This window comes from Ambystoma mexicanum, chromosome 1q (assembly GCF_040938575.1).
Source record: "Ambystoma mexicanum isolate Mex_15411 chromosome 1q, UKY_AmexF1_1, whole genome shotgun sequence".
NCBI lineage: Eukaryota > Metazoa > Chordata > Amphibia > Caudata > Ambystomatidae > Ambystoma > Ambystoma mexicanum.
Window position 1 is genome coordinate 1,171,221,567 of NC_090922.1, and position 26,188 is coordinate 1,171,247,754.

Below are 26,188 nucleotides of genomic sequence, written 5' to 3' on the forward strand. Positions count from 1 at the left end.
AGTGCCCAGTTCCCATCGTGTCTCCCTGAGGGCGCCCCTAGGAAATGGATATCCCTTCCCCTCTAACCCATACCTTAAAGGCCTCCAACACTCTGTGGTGATATTGCACTTAGCCGTTGTTTCTTTTAAAAAAATATGTCGCTCCCTCACTGAGCATACCTAAAAAAACTTGGTCTAGTAGACATGATGAGGGCATACGCTACGGGGGGCGATGAGCAGGAGATCCATCCCACCTCATGTAAGTGTAGTGCGAGAGTGGTCTGAAATTGTTTGGGGAAGAATCCTACAGTCGTATATTTGTGGCGTTAGCATGGAGGATGCCAGCCAATAATCTATCCTGGAGTGAGCATCATGAACTGTCAAGTAGTAAGTATACTCACGTGTATCAGGGTTGCAGTCTCTCCAAACATCCACTAATTCAAGGTGTCGCATGATCTGCAACACAGTGTGTCCAGGCTTGTTAAGGGCTTGTTTGGTCATCCCGGACTAGGATTAAATTAAAGTCTCCACCCCAAATGATATGTGTGTTGTCTGCCCTTGTTAGGATGCCCATTATCTGGCTCTAGAATTTGGGGTCATCGATATTAGGACCATATGTGTTTACAAGAGTTGTGTTAACCCATACTAACACTCCCCACAGTATCACATATCTCCCAAATGGGTCTATACAGCGTTTGGACCCAGGAAGGGAACAGAGCAGTGTATTAGTGTCATCACGCCTCTAGATTACGAAGAGTAATCAGGTTATCCTCTCTGTGGCCCCAGCTAGTAGCAAACCCTATGTTGGTTTTCCCTTGGGCGTGTCTCTTGAAGCATTATTACTTTCAGGGCTTGTCGATTAATGTACGCTATAAACATGCATGATTTGATGGGGCGATTAAGCCCACAAATGTTCCATGACTTGAATGAAATTTTCTGATCCAAAGTGTTATGTAGTTGAATAATGGGCCAACCTCAATATAGCCGCGTTCAGTGGAAAGTGGTGTTGTGTAGTAGAGGAGAGGTCTGCACTGGTTTTAAATGTAATAGTCAATAACATCATAGTACAATCTGTAAAACTACTGTGTGTCATACATCCCCAACTTAACCTGGTTCCCTCCAACCCCCACCACCCACATCAACATTCCCAACTTGACAATGGATTCCCTTAACCCAACAAACATGTTTGAGCACTTCACGGGGGACCCCGTGAGCAGGTATCAAAACTCACGAGACGGTTCAACTCTGCAACCAGCCCGCCCGCAAAATAAAATGATATATCCACAATTACTAAATTGAAAGGGCACAGTTTGCACTATGTTGATCAGTCGTTTTCCATAATGTCAGGGTCATTGTTGCGTGGGCAGGGGCTGCCACCGCCATCTCTCTCTCGCCTCGGGACCGGTATGGAAATTGAGGCTTCGATGTAGGCCGTTGCCTCTGCAGGAGTCTCAAAGAAGTGGGCATGCCCGCCATACTGGATGCACAGTTTTGCAGGGAACAGAAGTGCGTATGGGATGTGTCTCATGCGTAGCAGTTTCTTAACAGCATTGTATGACTTGCGGAGAGCTTGGACAGCAGCAGAAAAATCTGGGTAAATATGTATGTCGGCTGATTCTTGCCAGGCGAAGGATGAGATCCATGTCTCAGTAGTTGAGTAGTCTAGCCAGGGTTGTTCGAGGAGGAGCACCTGGTTTGGGGACCGGAGCCAACACTCGATGTGCCCTCTCTACAAGGAAGTGTTGAGAGAATTGTGAGGAGTCAAGCGGCGCTTTCAAGAGGTTTTCCACAAACTGTTCCATCGGGCCCTTGCAGTCCACCCTCTGGGATTCCAATGATATGAATATTATTGCGCCGTCAGTGCGATTCCAAATCCTCGCAATCGTTGTGGAACCTATTCATCTCCTGCTGTAGCTGAGCTATATCCCAATCGTGTTTATTGATTTTATCCTCTGATTCACTGATCCTCGTTTCAGCCACTGTAATACATGCAGAGAACCTATTATGGAGACAATGTCATCTACTTTCGTGTTGACTAAAAAAAAATCTGCTCTGCATGGCGGCAAGCAAGTGGTCATTCCTTCTAGATCCGGAGGCTGAGGGTTGCTCATCCTCAGGTGTCCGGTCAATGGCCTACGGGTTTTGTCGGGGGTGTTTGCGCAGGAGTCTATGGGGGCCTTTTTCTTTACACCGGAGCCCTTTCTCATGTTGTCTTGTTGCAGGGACCCAGCTAGGAACTTTGGTGGGGAACAGGAGACAAGGAGTCCTTTAGTATAGTCTGGCAGGAGGCCATCCAATGTGATATTGTCTCAGTTATTTCCCAATACACGGTCAACCTATTAGTATACTTGCTAGTGCATTGAGAGGGTAGCGATGACTTATGCCTCTTTAGTTGATGTAGTGTGGCGGGCCAACTCGTAAGTACTACTTTGCCGCAGGAGTTACTTCATCCGACCATGCGGTGTCGACTGGGACTCATGATAGAGGTATCCTGTGCCGCAAAGTGATCATTACACAATGGTGGGTGACAGGGGTGTACCTGGACTCACTGGGCTATGGCCGTCAAGACCACTGTCAATCAAGGATCTTTCACTGTGGGATGTGTCTCTAGGCACCTACCCTATAATCGGTAATACCCTTTACACCTCCTGGGCTCAGCACCTCGGCTCCACTGCCGGACCACCTGTGATGCAGCCTGCACACATGTTGGATATTTGCGTAGGTCTGGAGTAATATCTCAGAAATGCACAAAGCCCCACAACACACCAAGGCTTCCCAGATTGCCCTCCACTCCCCCAGATCACAAGCCAGACAGAAGTTTCACGAACCCGGCTCTTCTGAATAATGCTTCCAATCTTTCCCGGCATGGGTTAAAGCCAGAGCGGGAGGTCTCACTAAAGTCTATCCCTCACAGGTGCCTGCAGACTTAACTGCACAATTTAAGCTACCAGGTTCAAGTGCTGATGGTAGGCCACATCCACCCACCTCTAGTAGTTCTGCCTCACTTGGCTGTCCGGTAGTGCTGGCAAAAGGAGTGAAAGGCGAGAGTGCCAGTAGCAGTCCGGCCCTGAAGCGGAGCAGTCCCAGCACAGGAGGCACGCAGGGGAGCACGATGTGTGGAAGTAGGTTTTCTAGGAGTCCGGATCAGGTGCTGGGAGGCTTCAAAAATGCAGGGCGAGCTGCCACTCAGGGAGCAGCTTGCAACAATAGAGCAGGAGGGCAGTTTAGGAGCCGAGATTCATGGGTTGGTGCGTCGGTATCTCGGGGAGTCGCTATAAACAGGATCAGTTCCTATGGTGGTGTGACGGAGGATTGTAGCCATGGGTTGGGAGCACGTCATCCAGCACTCACAGTACACTGTGACCCAAGACAGGGTGCCCAGTGCAGAGCAAGTACCAGGGTCGTGTTGCTGAGTGAAATGTGCTCCTGTGCTCAGTCCCCAGTGCGGCCGCCAGCTACAACAGTCAGGTCTCCTTTGTCCAACCGCGGCCCCCACAGTGAGATTTTTGGGGGGGGCGCAGCCACAGTGGCCATGCCAGTGACCACCTCTACAGCGCGGGTCCGGTTAGTCATGTATAACACATGGATGCCAGATGGTGAGTGTTGCTTCAGCTCCCCACAGCAGAGGTGAACTGAGAGGAGGCACAAGGGCCCCACCTGGGTCCCAAGCGGTGTTCCTTATCTGTTTGTGTGTGGATCCTACGTGGCACAACACTCCCGGGCAGGGCATCGTCTCTCAGTCGCTCCAAAGTAGGAATGATGTCGATGCACCAGGATTCTTCATTGGTGGGCCCCCGTCACTCCTCTCGTCTCCACATGGATATTCCCTGGGTCTCGTTGCAGGGCTCACGTTCACTGCTTTAGCAGCCACAGCCGTGTGTGATCAGGCAGCAACCTCAGCGGCTCCGTGTTATACAGAGGTGGGCCTAACTTTGGATGTCTTCTGAGCTGCGGTCACTCTATGGTTTTGCCTGGGTGTTGCTCTGCGGGTGCCATGTCCATTTCGCCGCCCCGGGTAGGTGCAAAATGTTCGAAATTGTGGATAGTGAAGGAGTATTATGCGTTTAGGATTATACATGGCCGCAGCTCCAAGATTATGCAGCCATCTTCACGGCTGCTCAAATGCACCCCCCCCCCAATATCCTACATGCTTTTGGAGGTTGTAACCCACCATGGAAATAGATAAATCACCCAACAAGCCCCTTACCCGCCTATATAATTCTATGGGCTCTCACCTGCCCAAAACAAAATCATCTTCTTTCATCCACCATTGGGATCTAACAGGTTAAGAGGTATGTTTTATGCTCATTCCTCCAAAGAAAAAGACGGACTGCTACAACCTACAGATGCAGATCACTGTTAACTTTGAGATGCCTTGAAAAAAGCCCAATTCCATGAATCCAACTATGACTCCATGTTCTAGGGGAACAGATGCATTCATGTATCACAGAGATTGAAGTGGAATGCAGGCCCTGGCTTCTAGGTATGTAAACGGCACACACCAACAAGGTTGGACCTTGCTACCTGCTTGCAGACATACATACACGAGCATATGATGGTATTAGAATAGAAGCCCCCAACCCTAATTGAAGAAGGAGCTATGCTTGAATTTTTGTCACAAACGCCAGATGTTTAATCTCAGAGTTAGAAAGTACCAGACCACCACTCATATTTGCCAAATGAGGTCATTGGTAGCGCTATTTCATGACATCACCAGATAGGAAACACAGAAATACAATCGTAAAAACAACTTAGAACACTATTTCCCTGCTATGTGACCTGTCTCTGGAGAAAGTTATCAATGCAGACCAGACTGGACCCCTCCACCTTACACTTCTGGAAGTACCAGAGACCATACTCTTCCAAGACTGTCCTGCCACTTTCTGTTCAGTTCACTCAAGCATACGCCCCCTACGTGCACCCCTGCTCTTCTCCAACTTCACATTCCCGCTACTGGTTTGTGCCCTCTACTTACAGTGCTCCATTGCTTCCAAGTTAGGTTTGCAATGTATGCATCAAATACCATCCAATACAATATATAAGGAATCCTCAGACCCAGATGTAATTGGCCACAGATGTACAGAGTGCCATAATGCACTGCAACTCATTTCACTATGGGGTTATATTCACAAAAGGGGATCTTGATGATTGTCTGGTGAACCCCACTTAAATCAGATAGATGGCTTGGGAGTGCTCAGCAAAATGACTCTGGGCAGCACAGGTGAGAATTGTAGACACAGGAAACGACACGGGAAACGTCTTTGTGAATACATTACTCATGGCTATGGATGGCTTTATTTCTACTCAGTTTCACCATAGAATTGGGTACCCACATAACCATTGACAGCTCTAGATACATCTTCAGAACTATACTGAAGAACTGTCCATACAAATACCCAAAGCATCATTGGTACGATTCAAAGTGGAATTTGCTGTCTAAGCAATAGAAGATGCCTTGAAATACATCCTGGGAACGATGTCTCATACTTAAGTGCTGTGCTGCATGCTTTGGCCATAGAGAGAAATGCTCCAATGTGAAGGAGGATTGATGAATCTGTCAATGACATGTGTAATCGAAAGTATTGTATCATACTCTCCTTCTTCTATATGATTAGTCCACAGCCACAAGTGGTTTCTTCAATTATGTTTACTCCACATGCCATTTAGAAAAGGACGGTTACGGGATACAGTCACAGTCCTCCTCCCTTCTTGACCTTCTTCTTCTCTCTCCATTGTAGACCCCACCATTACATCTCTCATCAAAATGTTGCAAGAAAGAAAAAGAACACAACATATCCTTCCCTCACCACTATTACACCAAAAGCCATTACACCTTTGCCTTTGCCACTCTGCTCAAATTCCACCAATGTCTTTAACTTTCTTGTACCCTTAACAATCTTAATTGGTTGCTGAATTTAGAACTTGGTGTACGTACATTGAAAGGTACCCTTATCCCCACACAATCACCCTCTTTAATACCAACATAACCTGTTCTCTAATTGATGTCATAATTCCTCTTCATCCTTTCTCTCCTCTATGTATTTCACATCACCCTCACATTGACATCACCTGCTCCTCTCTTAAATAAATCCTCCATCCATCCACACAGGAAAGCTTGTGTCTATAAATCTATAAAACATCTTCCCTACATTATTTCGAGAGGAGATGTATTAGTAACTGAATGTTTCCTTGTTCTATATGCATATAACGTATTCCTAATTTCCTCATAAAGGACCAACCTTTATTCTCTCGTCAATTGTATCACATTCTTCCCCGCCCTATTGAATCTCTGCACTAAACCATTGGCTGGTGCATGATATAAAGGTGTAGTGATTTGTTTAATTCCTTTCTTATTCATAAAATGCATCAAACAAATTGTGTTGCATCATCAGTTAATGTTATTTGTACCATGCACTATAACTACCGCAGTGGTCTTCTGGCGCTCTGCCAGATCTGAAAATGAAAGGGGGTAGGGTGTGAGTTAGTGGGAACGGACCGGAGAAGTGCAAGAGAGCAGTGATGTGCTGTTGGCAGCTTCAGTTCGGTTAACACTGTTCGCTGAGCTTGGGGTGCTTTCCGGTCGGTAGACGTTGTGTGAAGCTTTGTGTGGTTTGTTTTGTTGTTGCGGTGTAGTGAAGTTGGTGTGGCATGTTGTACTTTAGGGTTGTGGTTGTGTTTGATTAGAGTTTGAGAGGTTTATGTAGAGGTGTGAAATCAGTGACAATTTATTTTGGAATTCCTACCCTTTGAAAAATGTCCTCCAAAAATGTTATGACCGTTTCAGTGTTCACTTCACTAACAAACTTTACTTCCACTCAATAACTGTAATACTCAACTAACACCAATACATTCCTTTTCTCAGCTCTTTAGACATGAAATGGCCCTGTTATGTCCATGGCAACCCTTGACCATGGTTTTTTTTGGGATTTTAGGCGGTATAAGTAGTGGTGCGCTTGTAACCAGAATTTTCTCACTCTCATTGCACTGAGCGCTCTCGCTGACATATCAGTCAACATCCGTGTCCATACCGGTCACCAGAAATTCTCCCTCCCCAAACTCTTCATGTCAGTCATTCCGGAATTGCCAATATGTCCATTGGCAGGGGTGACTCCTTTCACACGTTCTGGAGGTACCACTCTCTCACCTCTTCTCAAAATACCACCCTCAGTGGATAACTCTTCACTTATCATTCCAAATGATCTTATATTACTTTTCTAATATTTATTCAAGGGCCACCCTTCAACAATGTATACATGTAGCTCTTTAAGAATCTATTGGGGTGGTCAGTAAAGCTCCCAATGAGAAAGAGGGGTTCACGTTGGCTGCGCCATATTGGTGAAAAGGGCGAAAGGCGATGGTGATGCGATGTTGCAATTTAACATGTTTTTAGTGTAGTTAACGGGAATTGGATATCTGTTACTTTTAGTTTTACTTTGTGTTTAAGTTGATAAACTTAAGATTTGCACGCATGCAGCAAGGTACAAGTCAAAACTGCTGATCCAATACAAATGCACTGTAGGTGTGGTGTGCCACATAGTGTCTAGAAGTTGAGCAGTGAGGAACCTTATAGGCACATATGGGAAAAGAGATTTGCAATGGAGAAGTCACTGTGAGAGGATGCAGTAGTCTTGAACATACATGCATAGACATTCATATATGAGGGACTATAAGGGACATATGCGTTAAATATACAAATCTGTAGGCCGCAAAGCACTCTCATTAGCTAGGATTTGTGAGACCCAGGAGCCTGGATTGGCGAGATATGTGACTGGGAAATTGGTTTAGCAAGGTTGAAGGCTGAGGGAAGGCTGAACAGCTGTGATAACATCAGATGGTCAGCTATGGGCATTCTTACACAATTGTGCCCAACATTCTTCTTCAAATTTCAAATGATATCCATTCTTGCTGCACTAAATGGCAAATTACTTTTCAGGACTCTTTGCTAGTGACCCATCTTATTCTGTTTTATCGGTTATTTCTTTTGTTCTTTCTCTTTGTTGCTCTTTGCATGCATTCATTATTTAGTGCAATTGAGTTTATTCCACATTTCTCTCCACAAACATAGTTTCTACTACGCAAAACATTCCAATGCACCTTGCTTCTTGAACATCAGAGCCAAGACAAAACTTCAATGCTTACTTGAAAAAAATACTAAATGAACAAAACAAGATTCCTAAATTACCTGTGTACCTGAGCACCACTAAATAAACAATTGATTTGCATTCAGGTCTACGTCTTATGTCTCCCAATCTTTACAAAATAAAGTCTCTTTTTTGTAGCAATCAGACATTCGGTAGTCCTATAATCCCACCAGGACGATTTACTATGTTGGGACCCTTGCACTGTACGTCTGTCCTCTTTTGTCCCACTCATAGCATTTCATATTTTGTATCCCAGTGATGTCTACCTGTGTTCAGGCTCTTTCTTGTTTATTATTGCAACAAGCTGCTTGTCAATGCAAGAGTTTTTTTCAAACTCTTCATTGTTCAAATGAAGACCCACCGGCAGTGTGCTTCAGAAAAGCCCCTTCTACTGCTGATCTGTTTGGTGCTGTACACAGCATATCCTTTATTTTCATTTGAGAGGCTGCTCATGTGCCGCTCAATTTCATTGCACCACATGTCTGTGTTGCACAGTGTTCAGTAGATTTTGGCTCTGTGGATCCACTTGTCCTCGCAGTTGCTAACCGCCATCAATGTTGTAGAAGCAATGGGCAGGCTCAGGTTTGATGACTTGGCACTATTGTGGAAAGCAGATGCAATCATTTTAAGTAAATGGCAGCCTGTTATTCATTCTCCAGGGAAGTCCAGCCATCTGTTTGTGACTGAGTGATAAACCTGATTTAAGGTCTGCTCAAGGGCAGATCATTGTTGGTAGTCATGTAGAATGGAGTGACACAAGGACACCAGTAAGTCTGGACAGGTAAGATATTTATCACTAGTTCAAAGGGAGCTTGTTTTTGTACCCCTCTGCATATCGTTAATGTGTCCTTTCAAACCATGTGCATCACATCCAGATTTAGATATTCCAGGGCAGCTAGTACTTGTAATGAATTATGTTTGTGTGTGAATGTGTAATTATGGGACAACGTCATGACCTACCATGGAACGATCCCAAAAAGGGGTGTGCTTGAGATGATGATGGTAGTTAAATAAAGGGGACCAATGAGAGTGTGGGAATTAAAGGAGTTTGGATTTTTTTGTATAGGTTTGCCCAATCATGTGTGGGGGGATGAATTGTAATACAATATGTGGGAGTGTTTTAACTGTTACAAAATGTATAAAATGTGTCAACTTTTGTGGTTCGAGGAGACGAGTTTGACTCTACAGCGTCATCTAGCTCCTCACAGCCGTTTGTACAATAAACTTGATTTACTGACAAACGTGCACTCACTTCTCAAGTGGTGTGCCTACTTTAGGTTAAGGCAGTGGTATTCAAACTGCGGGGCATGCCCCCCTGGGGGGCTATGGCCTCATTCCCAGGGGGCACAGGGCACAAGTCTGACATTTTTTAAAACAAGTTTTAATTTTCTTTTTTATTAAACAGAAGGGTGGAAAGAAAAAGCTGGCCTAGGATGGAACATCCATGTGTATGCATAACCTATTTTACCATGGCCCCCACCACACATGCTCAGTGTGGTGGGGCTTGGTTTAGGGTCAGAATGGCTGACCAAGGAAATAGACACCCTCATATCTATGTCATGATGTCAGCCGTGACATCATCAGCGTTCTTCGAGGTTGCACTCAGTCAACTTGTTCAATTAATGACAGCTGTATCTCTTCAATACTGTCACCTGTGGGTGGTCTGAACAGTTGTCTGAGTGAATAGCGCTTCTCACACCCATGATACACCAATAACTGGAAGGAAGGGCCCAGAAGCGATCTACATCTCTCGGTTCGCTGTCACTGGTCTGTGAGTGGGATGGGTGTATCGAGGGCCATGTTTGCTTCTCCCTCTTCAATCCCCCCTCTGGTCGACTATTCGAACACACTTACTTGACAACATTCCCTGTTCACATGTTACCTATGGATCGTCTAAGTTCCAGGTCATATAGCTGCAATCTCCATTGGTTTTGCAGCACACCCATCTTCCCCAAAAGTTGTGTGGATCTGGGGGAACGGAGACTGGTGTACCTGGTGGGAACAGAGCACACTGCTTCAAGTGTGATTGCAACACACATTCGTCTTTATGTCCAATAATATTTTCATCCCTATTGTTTTTTCAGTAATGTTCTTGCGGTACAGGAGACATTGACCAAATTTAAAAGTCTGACCCCACCAAAATACCTAAAACAAACACCACGAAAAGTTCGGACTACCAAAGGTCTGAACTTTTCGTGGTGTGAGTTTAGGTGTTTCAGTGGGGTCTGACTTGGGGCTGGGGGATTGTCCCCCACAACCCCTGCTCACTGTAGTGAGCGGTGTGTTGTGGGGGACAACACCGCCAAATGAAAAAGAAAAAAAAAAGAAAATCCAGGGGCTGCAGGGGTGTCCCCCGCAACACCCCGCTCACTATACTTTACAGTACAGTGAGCGGGGCTTGCGGGGGAAATCCCTGCAGCTTCTGAAAAAAAAGAAAAAGGAAAAAGAACCCTGCAGTGCCGGTTCCCGATCACGGAAGTGAAAGGGAACTGGTGCCGCAGGGACACAGCGCGTCTTCGAAGGTAAGTAGGATGGGGGTGTGTTGGGTGTGTGGGTGTCGGTGGGTGTGTGGGTGTGTAGGGGTTTTAAATGTGTGTTCGCATGGGAAATGTACAAACCTTTAGTGGTTTGTGCATTTCACATGCAAACTTTTCCGTTGCAGACTTTTCCGCGACAGACAAATCACGTAGAACCGATTATGCTATAGCTACTCTGATAACACAGATGGCAAATCACACTAGCACAAAGGCTGCTATCAGCACTTTCAGTCCACAAGCCATCCATGATGGTATCCAGGAAAAGATGTATGTCAGTCAATCATCATCTTCTCTAATTGGGTTTGTCACTGCCTGCATGTTAGTATACAGGTCTGATAACTGTAAGTGTCCCATATTTTCAATTGTGGGAAGGCATATACGTGCATCAAGAAGGCCTTCGAAAGCTGTGAGAAGATCCAGAACAAATCTGTTATGTAAGATCATCAATCTGACAGCTCTCAACTTTTGTTTGATAGAGTTAAACCACTTCAAGGCTGAGTTTATCATCTGCAATATTTCCCATCTGGTGATCTGGAGCCATTAGGCATTGACATTAGCTTAACCTCCTGGAACCACAGACGCAAACAACATCTCTGCCTTGACAAATAATCTGTGTTCTGGTGGTATCAAGACTAGTGCCTCTTCCATCTTTGTCAACACAATGTTTCCTCCCTTTACTCTAATTAACTCCACAGACCTTTTCTTCCTTTGGTGTGTATTCATTTTGTGGAACCCATCTAGTTGTATGGGCCTCATTACGAGTTTGGAGGTAGCCATGGAGCTATTGGCTGCCTCCAAACTGGGCTCCTTTTCCGGGTTCCTGCAATGGGGACTTACCAGGACATTCCGACATAGGAGGACCCGGTAAGTCCTCCTTGGAGGAACCATTCCCCATTCCCATTTGAGCCCCCATAGGGCTCAATGGGTATGGGGATGGAGGTAACAACGGGCACATTATAAGTGTCCCGTTGTTACCTCCTTCTTCCCCTCGCAGGACCCGTAAAGCACGCCTGGTTTTACCAGTTGTCCGATCCGGGTCCCGCAATGGGAACCCTGTGATCAGCCCTGACGGAATGAAGGGGGCTGGTCCCTTACCGGGCCCCTTCATTCCGTGGCCGCAAGCCTCGTAAGGAGGCCCTATGTCTTTTTGAGTAACTGCCAAGGCTGTTGTGTTCAGTTGCACCAGAGAGCATATTCCTCCCCATTTTGACGTTAATTACATGTATGACTTTGACCCACAAGCGCAGTAGTGATCCATTAGCACTGCAGTACTGGCCCTCATACTTGGTATCTTTGATATTCAATTGCATCCTTGGTTCTCTCCAACCTGTACTAGACCATCATTCTGGAAACACAATGATGCATTCTCGAGTGGTATGATTGGCATGGGACCTGCTTCAAATTCCACCAAGCTGAGCAGTTTTGCACTTGCTGCCCACTTCTTGAGGCAATAGTTATTTCCCTTCAGCACCACTTATACTGAAACTGACAGTAGTGCATGTGCTTTGCACCCTATCATTCATTCCTTCCATCCTTCTCCTGTGAATATGTGTCCCTACACTAGTAGCTGAGGTCTTTCCCAGCATCCTGGCATTCCTCTCATCTCTCTATGTGCTGTCTTTGGGCATTGCAACTCATTTTGTGTCACTATTTTGGCTTCTCCTTTGTTCAGACTGTCAGGAACGTATTCTCTTGTTTTGTCAGTGCTCCAATATTCATCTATCATTTCCTGAGTCTTGATGTAGCTATCTTCATACAGCAACATCTGCTGCAACATCCACCTTAGTGTAGCACATCTTCCTTGGATCCAGCCTCTTGTGCAGAGCGACGGGTGCATTAGGCATTGCACTCTGGCTGTTGGGATTTTTGTTGCTATGAATGTTCTGAAGGTACTCATGGCATAGGGTATGAGAGAGAACACATATCAGCTCTCCTTCGTTGTCTCTCTCCCCACCTTGGTCATGTGCTGATACCACACATTGGGCCTCATTCCGAGTATGGCGGTAAGGGATAGCGGCCACCGCTAACGAGAGCGGTGGCGGTAATCCCTTACCGCCATACTCCGAGTTCCCTTAGCGCCATGGTGCTTTTAACACCTGCTTTTAGCAGGCGTTAAATACCATGGCGCTAAGGGACCTTGATGTTAATTACGCCACCGTAATTTACGGTGGCGTAATTGACGCCTTCCCCACTCCCATTATGCCCTATGGGGCAAGAATGGGAATGGGGAAGGGTAAATGGGGATTGGGGAATTACCGCCCCGCCAACCTTGGAATGGGGCGGTAATTCCGCCAACCACCAAGGTGCTGCCGGTCCGGGTACGGCGTCAACCAAGGCGTTAATAGCGCCGTACTCGGAATGAGGCCCATTGTTTGACACGTGGGCCAAATCGGCTAGGTATGCGTTTATGTGTTCAAAATGTATAAATGTGCTTTAGCTGAGTCTTTTTACTTCTCGGGCAGCGCTGGTCATTCACCCAGATGTGGCTCCAGTAAGAGTAGGGATAGGAGTTTTGTTTTGCATGTACCAAAGCGTGTGCCTGAGCCAGTACAACCTTTTGTAGTGCAAAGAGGGTAAAGAAGTCGAGACAACAGAAAGCAAAACATAGCAACACAGATCACCTCGCCACAGCTTCCATTATCTGTAATGCCAGAATTCTTTTATATTGTCCATAGAGTTCATTAGACCACTTTAAAAAGTCTTTGGAATGCATCATTACTATTTTGTTGTGTTAGTCAAGCTCTCCTGTGGTACTACTGAGTCAGTGCAGCAAAAAACAATCACTCTCAGACAAACTGCACGTTGGTACTAAAAAGCAATGCAATGACAGGTGTATCACCTCGAGTTAATATTGGGTAGGTGTGTGCACACATAGAGAAGAAAAGCATAGATGAACACCTTAGGAGGTATCATCTGTCTGGATTTGGATACAAGATTGGAAAAGTGCTTCGGAAAGTTTATGCAGGTATAGAACTAACAGCCAAAATCAGCAAAAATGTTCATGATGATTACCTGGTCTAAGGAAAAGATAGTGTGCTTAGTCTAACTTTTCATTTTGTTTTTGTCTCGCTCTAGTCTTTGATCGGGTTTGTATTCTCCAAAGTGTTTCTTCTTCTTGTTCTTCTTGTGTCAAATTATCTAATTGTTGGGCCGAGAGGGTCTCACCTCTGCAGGGCTCGATGTGTCCGATATAGTTCCATGCCTTCTTTCCGACAAGCTTGACTTCTTTGTCTGTTGCTTGTTTTATGGAGTAGGGGCCCTCAAACCTAGGCTTGTAACAGGACCAAACAAAATGACATAGATACAATTGGTCTCCCGGATAAAAAAGGTGGTTGCTTAAGCAGTTCAGATTCTTTTACCGGTGCATTAACTTCCTCATCCTTCTTCGACCTCGCCCGCCGGGATTGACGCTGCTGAGAGAAAAAAGAAGCACTAGCCATCATTAAAGCGAGATATTCGCACACACATTTCATCACCTAAGAAAGTGGCTGTACTTTGGGAATCAGTGAATGCTCTAATGGGAGTCACATACATCATCCTGTCACCACCTTATGAAGGGGTTAAATGGTGGTCAGATCCAGGTTTATTGCAGAATGCGAACAAGGCTAAGGACAGGCAATGTAGCCATCCCTTCTTTAAGTTTTATTTTTATTTTGGCTATTTATTCCTTCTGCAAGCCACTGATGAATTCACAGATTCAATTTGCATGCAGGTAATAAGCACAGGAAAATGTATGCGTAATCCCCAGCAGGGCTGTTATGTGCTCAAAGGTTTTGTTTACAAAGTGAGGCCCATTGTCTGAATGCAGGACCTCACACCCCCCATCATGGGAACATCTCTCTGATAAGGAATTTCACAGCACTGAGGGCATCAGTGTGAGAGCATGGTCCACCTTCGCTGCAGCGAGAAAAAGGGCATACGACTACGATCCTATACCTATATCCTTGGCACACTTGTATCATGACCACATAATCTAAGTGGAGATTTGGGAAAGGCCTATTAGGGCGTGCTATTGCTACTCACACTTTGTGCAACTTGTGACCGCATTGAACTTTTTTCAAACTATGCATTTATCCATAAAAGTGGCGATATATTCTTCCAGATTGGACAGAACCAATCTTCCCCAATATGTGCAGCAAGAACATCCTTACTAACGTGAGTGGGTAGTGCAGTTGCGTGAACACAATCTGCAACAATGCAGTAGAATCACCAGCTTTCCTGTGCTCTCCTGTTGCATCTGTAGGGGACATTGGACATCCTCTCTTCTCTCACAGCTCCTTCTCCTCTATTGGTTCTCACCCCTGAAACTCTACTATTTTGGTAACAATCAGTGAACTATACCGTTCTCTGTTACGCATGGGTATGCGTGTGCTAGATGGGGTGTCAAACTCACTATTTCTGTAAAATATGCTGCTGGCTTTGCTTCTGTGTCTGCAGCTTTGTTGCTGTGGCAGATCATGTTCTCACCCTCGTGTGTGCCTGGCACTTCATGACTGCTTTTGGCTGATGGGATTTGTAGTGCATCTATGAGTCTAGCTAATAGGGGTGCGTGCTGCATTGGTGTGTCATCAGCGCATCGATAGCCCCTCCTTTTCCAACTTGGCACTCAGGCATGTACTGTGGACATCAGGTAGACGGAGTCAGAGTAGACAGTGATCTCCTCATACTCATGCATTTCTAACATAATTATAAGAGCTACTAATTCTGGTGCTTGTGCTGAAATATGTGAAGGCAATCTTGTGCCGGTCACTACTTCAACTGTCTGTATTTTACTACAGCCGTCCAAGTATGTCTCTCCCCTGTTGTCTGGACTATAGTTGAAGACCTGTCAATAAAGAGTGATTCCCCTCCTTTCTCTCCTGCTATTGGGATGTCGTCATATTGTTCTGTTTATTTGGTAAAGTTGTGTACATAGTCTCCCTCCTCTACTGGTTCAGCTATAAATATTGCTGGGTTTACAATTTTGCACCTCTCTATTTTTATCGCTGAATTCAAGATGATCACCTCATATCTGGATGTTCTCTGCATGGTCAATGTGCTCTTGGACTTTTTAAGGATAACAAAAAAGGACATGCTCCACGTGAAGTGTGGTACTTCAACCCATTGTGATATTCACAGATCTCTCTACTGCAAATGCAGCAGCAGCCAGTGCTTGCTCACAAGGTTAGTGTCCTCTCATTACTTGGTCTAAATGCCCACTATAGTAAGCCATTGGTTTGTGCCCTAAGGTAGTTTTCTTTGTGAGCACCGCTGTTATCAATACTCCATTGCAGTGTGAGAACAAGGAAAACTCCTCACTGTAATCGGGAATCAAAAGCACTGGGGCCATGCATATTGCATCTTTTAGTTCTTCAAATGTTTCAGGAATCTTCTGTGTCCATGTTAGTGTACCATCCCTCCTCTAAGCCTCGCAGAGCCTGCTTAAAAGGGATCTTGTGTATGTGCTATAATCAAACACTCAGGCCCTGCAATAATTATACAGACCTAAGAATTGCTGCATTTCACTTACCGTCGGTGCAGGTGGCGTTCTGAAGATTGCCTCCACTCTTTCAGGTGTTACCTTCCTACCTTCCTGTGATATTATCTGTCCAATGTACAACTCCTCGCTTTGGCCATATTGCAGTATCACCTTGTCCACCTTGTAACCCTTCTCTGCTAAAACTGTCAGCAACTGTACTGAATCTTTTCGACACTGTTCTTCTCATCTGCTGTAAACCAGATATAAGCTATGTACTGAATGACTGTCCTGTCCAGATGTATGTTCCCCCGGTCCATTTGGACAACCCTATTGAATATAGAGGGTGATTCATAGTACACCTGAGGGAGCTTCATGTATTTCCTCTTTTTATTTCTTTATAGAAATTATGTCAGATCCTGTGATTCCTCATGAAGTGGTACAGCAAAGAAAGCTTTCAGTATGTCACTGGATTCGGAACTAATGGGAACTCTGCTTTAACAATATGGGTCAAAGGATGCAAGTCCTGAATAAAACACCACAATCCCCCTGTCACCTTCTTCACAGGGTACAGAGCCATATTAAACTGTGATTCCAAAGGCACAAAAATCCCTTGCTGCATTAACATGGAATTTGTTTAAAAAATGCCTTTGTCTTCCTCCCTGGACAAAAGATATTATTTTGCCTTTGGTAAAATAACCCCTGGCTTAAGCTTGATTTTCATAACTCCTACTCCCTTTAGCAGGCCAAAGTCATATGGGCTGTTGGGCCATATTATACTAAGCACTTGTGATAGGTCTTCTTCTAGGAATGGCAGTGGTGCCTTTTTCAGTAAGGTAATTCTCTTGGGTACTTCCCTATAATAGATTTTCACCCAATGGGTAATGTTCATAAAGAACACTGTCTCGAGATCTAAACGGTCATCTGAGAACAGTTCTTTGTCTGTCAAGTCAGTCAATCCGTGGTTTTCTCCTACCGTGATTACTGCTATCCACAACCGTTCTGTGTCCTCAGTCCCGTGCAGTACTAACCTCTCATCCCTCCCTATAACCGTCTTTGGTTCTAGTAGGAACACTTGTCCCTCCTTTTCATCTAATTGGATCTCTGGTCTAAACAAAATGTATCTGCACTAATTTCAGTTATTCCTGCTTCCTTTCCTTGTGTTTCTTTCTCTTTACTATAGTCAGCTGAATTTATAACCATGGCTTCGCTTCCATACCCACAAATTTCTTCATTTGCCTCTTTAACTGCTCTGGTAGTCCTTGGCTTAATTTGTGATAGAGTAACCCCACTGTTTTATCCCACGTATTGGGTAAACAAAGCAGTTTGCCCTGTATCCCTGGAAGTCATGTTAATAGTACTTCTAATCCATATAGGAATAACTCAGGGCTCACCGCCACATCTCTCTGTACAGTCTGCCCACAGAATGCCTGAATGAGTTCACATACGTTAATGTTGTGAATCCCTGGGATTGAGCATACTATCCCCTGCTCGGTGAAAGAAATGGTCATGTTAAGTCAGCTCATCATGTCTTTATACCATATAGAAATTATAAGCTCATCAGTGAAAGAAACCAAGTCTGTAGCTCCAGAAAATCCCTGTGTATTCAAGACAATGCCTGAAATCGGGTATCTCCCTTCCCTAATACAGGATCTGGTCACCACCGTATGTACTAGAAAAGAGAAGGTCTTGTCACCTATGGTCACACCTACATGTCGTTCTTCATTTGGGTCAGGTTTAACGGATAGGATTGAACATATCAGGTCCATCTGTGGGCTACCTTATTGTGGGTATAGAGTCATCCCTGTCCCTGTGAAGAGGTTACCCACACCATGGTTGCCCTAGTTTCTGTGTGGGAGTCTGCATTGTAGAGTCTGTGTGTCTCGTGGCTACAATATTCTGCTGTGCTAGTGCTTGCTGCACAGGTTGTGGTGGCTGCATTTACTCTTGTGTCTGCAGTGTGTGCACCATGGGCTGTTGTGACTGTACCGGTGCGCCTTGTGTTGATGACAGTTGTGGCACATATGTCTGAGTCTGCATGTGTTCTTGGCATTATAGTCTGCTTGTTCCATCTGATATGCTGGCTTGTATGTCATGCCCACACTCTACTGTGCTCAACCCCTGCTCCTGCATAGTCGAGCTATGCGACCTATTCTATCACACTTCTAGCATTGTGGCTGACCCCTGATGGGTCTCTGCTGTCCTCCATTAAACCTGTCTCCACCCTGCTGCATTGTTTGTCCAAATCCATCTCCTGGGGCACTCCTCCCCTTCCTCCTGGACAATAATCAGTGTCTCCTATTCCTATGAAACTTCCCCCTACCACCTGTTGTCAATTTTGTGCGCTCTTGTGCAATCTGAGTAACTACTCCTGCTCTGCTTGTCAACATTGCCCCTTCCATTGTATACATCGATAGCTTCTTCTGCACTAATTTCAGTTATTCCTGCTTCCTTTCCTTGTGTTTCTTTCTCTTTACTATAGTCAGCTGAATTTACAACCATGGCTTCGCTTCCATACCCACAAATTTCTTCATTTGCCTCTTTAACTGCTCTGGTAGTCCTTGGCTTAATTTGTGATAGAGTAACCCCACTGTTTTATCCCACGTCTCTCTCGTCGCCAATGTTCCTGTATCTCTTGAATATATTGAAGTAGGTCTTCGTCCTCATGCATTTTGAACACCATAATCAGGCTTATGTCGGATGTGTCTGGGTACTGAACGATCAAAGCCTGCCATACGGCTGCTCTGCACTTATTGAACATTATGCTGTCATGCACAATGTACTGTGCTGTCACTGCGGGATACCCTGCCTGTTTCCAAATGTCATCCGCTACCTCTCCAAGAGTGGCTGAGAGTAAGTTCTTCATGTCACACACTGCTAGTGTTGTCCCTGCCGTCAACTGTTATAACTCATATATCCATTTCCCCTCTGCTGCAGTTAACAAGGACAACTTGCACCTCATATTATCCCTGTCCATCTGTTGCCACGGCATATATTGTGGTTCTCCGCCCCCATTTTATAGCAACTGGAACTGTGTCAAATGTACTCGGTGACTGTGAACACTCTTGTCATACTCGCTCTTTTACATCCTGGTAAGGCTCTCAGCCTGTGGGCATATGGAGTAAATTTGTCTGTGCTATGCGATCTACCTTAGGGATGCTCCAGGCATTCTTCAGGTTTTGGCTTACATTTCTCAGTGTCTTCCTCTCCACCCCACAGTGTCTCCCTTTCAGGGCTTACTTCCTGCGAGGGGCAGCAAGGCCTCATCCCTTTGTCATTGTCACTTTCCCCTGGCTCCTCCTCTTACCCCATTCTTCCAATGCTGTCATCGCTGTCCTCTTCACCTTCATCTTCAAAAGTAAGGGCCTCATTACAAGTCTGCTGGTCTGGAAATAAGGGGGCCAGTAGCAACGTACCGGTGGCACCAGCGGGTTACTGCCAACCTCATAATGAGGCCCTAAGTATCCTTAACATGTGTTTCCCTTGTCATTTCCCCATTACCTTGTACAGTGAGTTACTCTCTCCCCTGAATGGAGACCCAGCTATACTTCTGCTTGCTTGTCTTCAGGGCAGAGGTGCTATCCCTCCTGCTCCAATACAGTATCACTATTTTTATTTGTAGCCCCTCTTCCTCATCGTCATTTAGACGTGTTGGTCCTGTCGTGATGTCTGCTACCTATTTCCAACTTCCTATTCCCTATTTTCACTTGCAGTTGCCTCTCTTTTTCTTCCTCTGCTTTTCTCATCGATTTATCCTCTTTCTCCATCTGTCTTTTCTTCTCTTTGTCCTCCCTTTCCTTTTGTTCTGCCTTATCTTTTTCCCTTTTCAGCTATTCTGTTTCCTCTTTCTCTTCCCCCATTATCTCTAACCATTTGCTCTCCTCTTCTTCTGTCCCCTTGCATTTCTGAGCTTCCTCCTCTGTATTGTCTGCGACCCGTCTGTCTCATTTGAGCAATTTCTGTCCCCCTACCCACTAGTTTGGCAGAGCTGTCACTTTGTTACCCCCACTACGTCCCGATATTCTTTTGTCGTCTCCCCTCAGTTTTGCTTGCAGATCACTGCGCTCCTTGCATTTGTCATATACAGTCTCTATTCTCTTGTTTGCCTGTTTCGCACCACTCAGCGTGTCCTCGCTGTTATATGTGGGTTGTGCATAAAGAGGGTTAGGGTATCCTGCTGTTGCTTTTAATTCCTTCATGGGGTAAAATCCCTGGCTGTTGTGGGGTCTGCGGTTTGAGGAGAGGGACGAGGAGCTGTTGGCGCATCACTCCCCTCATCGCGCTGGCTCAGCATCCACTCTTCCTTGGGTGGGTCCAATTACCTGTCCTGAAACATTTTCTATAGCTCCAATATAGCTAACCTGTTACTCATTTTTTTCCCTTTAAAGTTAGCATGTAAATACATGGTCATGTGGTGCAGCACATATTTGGAAAGACTGCCCTCTTGGTTACATAGCTTTTCCATTCTGTCCTCTGTATCACGAGTTCATTCTGTGCCATACTTCAGTATTTTGTCTTGATACCACGGAAGGGGCTTACTGCCTACGATGCTTACTTGACCTCAAGTTGGGATTTTTGACTCATTTGAGCACTTTGTTAATTTGTATATTTCATAATTATCATCAGTTCTCAATTAAATTCAACAAAACCATAACAATGATCAACACATTCGACCAGCCTTTGTGGCTCACCACCATCAGCAAGAACTCCACCAACACTGTATTCTCTGCCCTATAATGCCAAGCCTCAAATCCTTATACATGCTCTTCGAGCCCAGCCCAAATGGAATAGCACTCTTTAACAATCTAAACTTCCTCAAGTTAAAAACCATTGTCTCTAAACACTTCCCATTTCTCTCTTCTTTCTGTTTTCTCTTACCACTATGTATGTGCCCCACTACGGGCCTTCACTCTCATATCAACGCACCATGTCCTATTCAGTAATCTTATACATGACATCACAAAGTTGAGCCAAAGACACCAACACTTTTGAATGAAAATCCAAATACTTTGAGTACAAATCCAATCATTACAACATCCCAGGACACAACAACATTGATGACATGACACACAGCCGTCTTCCTGCCTCTAAAATCACAGGGAATGTCAAAATCATGTGGTCCTTCTTCTATACTACCGCATATAAGAATACATCTCCATGAGATAAAATAAAAAACTACCTTCAGCGACCTAAGTGAGCTATGCTAGCGCCTAGACACAGAGATCCACACATAAGTCATCCACAAACTAAGCTGAAAGCTTAGATAAAAGATGTTCGTTTTTTGCCTTTTTCCTTTTTTCATCTGCAAACTAAGCTAGCGCCTAGAGAACATGTATACTTTTTTTGGTCTTCTTTCTTTTTTCATCCATAACCTAGTTAATGCGCCTGGAAACAGGGATCTTTCAGAATAACACAAAACAAATGACAAACAAAAATGTCCCCTCCCAATGTTTGTAATATGGCTTACACTCTGTAATTCTGCTGAATGACTCGGGCACTGCCTCTCCCACAATCTGCCACTCTGCTGTCTGGTCTGCTTGGCGTCCCACGAATGGGCAGGGATATCTGCAAGATGATCTTCTGAACATCCACGCATGTTTTTCAATCCGGTACTCGTGAGTTGAGGCGCTTGTCTTCGGGCACGCAACGGGAAACCGATGGTCTTAATGGCCAAGAGGTCTTAGTGACCATCCTCTGCTACCACCTGTAATAGCAGCAAGGGAACTATTATCAGTCTCCCTGTTTACATGCAAGAGGAATTGGGCCCTGAAAATCCCCTGCACAAAGAACGGGCGATCCAGCCATAGGGCAAAGTTTACTGTCTTTATTAAAATGTCAATGACAGGGATTGCAGCATGAACAATGCAACATTCTCCAAGTGCTCTCAGTTTCCAGGAGATTGTCATCCAGTTTTGTTAATGTCATAAAATGAGGTTACATCTCAGGAAACCTAACAGGGGAAGGGATTGGTTAGTGAGGTGTACTATATACGCATTCTATAACGGGTATATTTATTGGGCAAGCCATATTGAGTGGTCCCTCCTGAGACCACATCTATGTGTTGTGAACACAAAGTTGAAGGTTGATCTCTCTCCTCTGCAGGATCCTCTCTCTGGAATGACCTCCTTGCCCCTGCGCCAACTGGTTGCTTGCTTCCCTCAGAGTCTCACTGTGTTCCAGGCTCCTCCACGATCAGTCTTCCTTTACACTGCTCCCTGGCCTACCATGCACTGAGGGGCTGTAACTGTTACCCCTGCAATCCCCTGCCTCATGCACTTAACCAGAGCCGCACTGTCATGGCAGCGCTTACTCAGAGCCATGCTGCCCTGATTGCACTTTCCCCTTTCCTTATCCCTCTCCTTCCCCTAGCACTTATTTGTCACACTTGCATGATCTGAATGACGCAAGGCCTAGTAAGATCCTTTGTATTGTCCTCCCTGTGTCTCCCCTCCCTTGTCTTGTGGAGTCTATAAACACTTGTGTACAGGTGGATTATAAATGCCATATCATATCATATCATAAATTACAGGTTAGCAAGAGGTGATTGGCCAGTGCAACATAGTGTAAGATTAGCTTGGGAGGTGTTTAGGGATTGGACAGAAAGGCTCTTCTCAGCCTTTGAGCTTTGGACAGTTACCAGCCCAAGTGCAACTATTCAAGGTAGTGGGAACGATCCCGAAGGTGCTACATGTTCCCTATAAGCTACAATTTCCAATCTCCTATGCCTTGAGACAGAACATTCGGCTTTGAACCTATGTTACTTTGTGTGTCTCTCTGCCTTCAGTTTGATGGGAACAGCCACCTGAGCCTGACCAGAATAAAAAGGCTCTGTCTTGCACGTTCAGGTCATGTGTGTATGGACCACAAAATGGGCTTCTTCTGTCTACAATTATGATGATTTTCAGGGTGTCCTATATAGTCTGCTAACGTGAAACCTTTCTTCCTTCAGTATCCTTGGCACGGCAGTACAAGGTAGCAGTGCTGGAAGCCCGGTCTGCATGCTTCAGCAGGATCAGCCTGTCAGCCTTTCTCTGTGTTCTTGAGTTCTCTCTGATTCTCCCATTAACTTCAATTTACCTGTGTTTTCCATCTTTATTTACATGGCTGCCCATGTTAGTTGCATTTAAGCATCACCAAGTACTTCATATGGATTCTTATGCATCTTGCGGTTTCCACGCAGCAAGAGGTATACATGTGACAGTTCTCTAACTATATGACCCATATACATATTCTTTGTGTCGATCAGCAATAAAGCTACATATCAGTGCAGAGATCTTTATATGCTTCATGTCTAACATATCTATTTTTATTTATTTGTATTTATAAAGCACACAAACAGCCCAGAGGAATCGTGGCGCTGTTACATGGAGTTGGATTAGTTACAATTGCAGGCAGGTGTTCATATTTAAGTACATGATGTGTTACATGCAAGGTGATATGGCTACACATAGGGTTACATGGTGTATAGCATTTATGGCATAACACAGTACATAAAGCTGTTATTACATAACAGCACATCACGGCCTGGCATGGAGACGATTGCTGGCTTCGGTGAGGGGTTTAGGAGAATAACCTTGTTTTGATAGCTTTGAAAACGCTAGGTGTGAGCGTTCAGATCTGAGGGTGAGCGGGAGGGAGTTCCATTGCCTGGCAGCGATCAAGGGGAAGCGTACACCACCCCCTTTTGGCATGCTTGACTTTTGTTAGGCAGAATTATATGCAGTACCCTTTGAGAACACCACATACAATTAAGACTACAAGTGTAAGTACAAATTCACCTTTGGTACAAGCCTGTACTACACAGTAAAGTGGTAGCGATGGCTGAGCAGCCAGACTTATTTCAAGAGTAAAGTCAGCAGTATCAGAAGTTACACAAAGGACAGCAATTGCTATGGTTCAAACAAAGACTGACTCAAGGTTTCTGAGTAAAAGAATATACATTTATTTAAACCATCAGTTATAAAACAGTTCACTATTATAAAGCAGCAGAAAATCACAATCGTAATACACTACACAACACCCAATCAATTCTAGACAAGTTAAGCTCAAAAAGAAGTGTGAGCAAAATGGCACTCCAGCAATTTAAAAAGGGAGGGAAAGACAAGGTTATTCAAAATCAAGCAGCACCAACAAGTAATAGGCAGGGCAATCTAGAAAAGGCTTACTACAACTAGGATTCAAATCAATAGGCCTGGGCCAATGTTAATGATTCAGTGTCTTTGCAGAGGATTACACAGTTCAGAGTGGTTTGTAGTTAAGTCTTTGCTAAGAGTTCGAAACGGAGATGGTCGGCAAAAAAGTTATTTAAAAGAGTAGAGAAGGACAAGCCCTCGGATTCGCGAAAGATTTAAAACACTTTCACCGTGGTCGGACGGAACGAACGACCGGATTTGAACAGTAGCTTAGTAGAAGAAGAATGCTTGTTCCTGGCAGGTCCTGCAGGCACCTGGTTCCTGAAGCGACTGTCGGACTGACAAGAATGAGGAAGACTGGAGGGTCCTGCACTGCCCAGGGAAAAATACCAGCAGCAGAGCAAAGCGACCAATAAAAGGTGCGCTCCTTAAAACACAAACAGGGTCCGGTCCTCATGGCTATCCGGTTCACTGCAGTGATGCACAGCAAATTCGAGCAGGGGAGGGAGGCCTTGCTTGGTTTTTGGTGAACTGGTTGGTCCCACCAGCTAAAGGGGAGAAGATTCCTTGCAGATCTTCCCTGTCGTTGAAGTTTCAGGCTATTCGGACCCGCAGCAGGGCTTCACCGGGAGGTTCAGTAGTTGCAGTAGTCCTCTTCCTTCAGCTTCTCTTCAGTTCTCTCGATCCAGTAGCGACTCTGGCTTCCAAGTCCCAGAGACCTTAATGCAGTTTCCCCCATTCACAGAGCCTGGCTGTCAATCACACAGCAGGGTGGCTGTCCTGGCTGGACAGCCACCTAGCCAATCAAACTAGAATATGACTTGGGTCTACAAGGTGACCCTGTGTAGGGGGCCTAAAACCCTCCCTCACATCCTGTCCACCCAGACACTCATGCGCCTAAAGAGGGCTTCTGTGCAGAAGCCCACCAAAGTACGGTGAACAAAGGAACCAACCCTGGTTTGGCTCGCAGGGTAAAACACAGGAAAGACCTTTACGAAAAGAAATGGCGAAAAAACCCAACCGGAACCAAATAAAATTAAAAGGGGTCCAGCGGATTAAAGTTCGAGGCTACCACCATAGCCTCTAACAGTACCAAGGCTATTTTCATAGTCCGGGTTAGGAAAAAAATTGTAGGTACTACTGCCACCAGCAAATCTTAGAGAAAGGGGAACGAAATAATGTTCCATGAGAAACAGACAAAAAGGGATAACTATTAACCCTTTCCAGTATTCTATGGAAGATAGTTTGTACTGGGTCTGTACATTTATAAAGACTAGTAAAGTCAATGGCAACTTTACATGTTCTGGGAGACAGTAGTCAGTCCCAGAAAATGGAGTTTAAAGTGGGAAGTCTAAAAAGACAACCCTGTGACACACAGTAAAAAGATGATGCCTGTGGAGTAGGTGAGACTCCACAGTCTATGAACACAGAAATGTAAAATACACTGCAAAACACATGTAAGAGTGGGAAAAAAAGGCTCACACTCTTAATAGGTGAAAATAATAAATCCTGGAAATCCAGCAAAGCTGCTGAGGGACTCAGTAGGTAAGGGAAATTAGCCATTCTAGAGAATTCTCCCTAACACCACACAGCAATTCATGGTACTTATGGGTAAGGGCAAGTGTTTTAAAGTGGACACGTTCACGGACAGGCAGCCAGTGTGCTTGTTGCCTGGCTGCGGAGATGTGTTCCCTTTTTGGGATGACTATGGCAGCCCATAGGGCGTTATTTTGGATTGTTTGAAGTTTGTCAAGGTTTTTTGATGAGGTGCCCGTGAAGAGAACATTGCAGTAGTCCAATCTAGAACCAATTAATGCTCTAGCAATAGTTAGGCAAATAGCGGTGGAGAGGAATGGCCTGGCTGCATTTAGGAGTTTAGTGTAGTAGGCTGCAGAGGAAGCAATGGCACTGACTTGTCTGGACATGGATAGGTTAGCATATAAG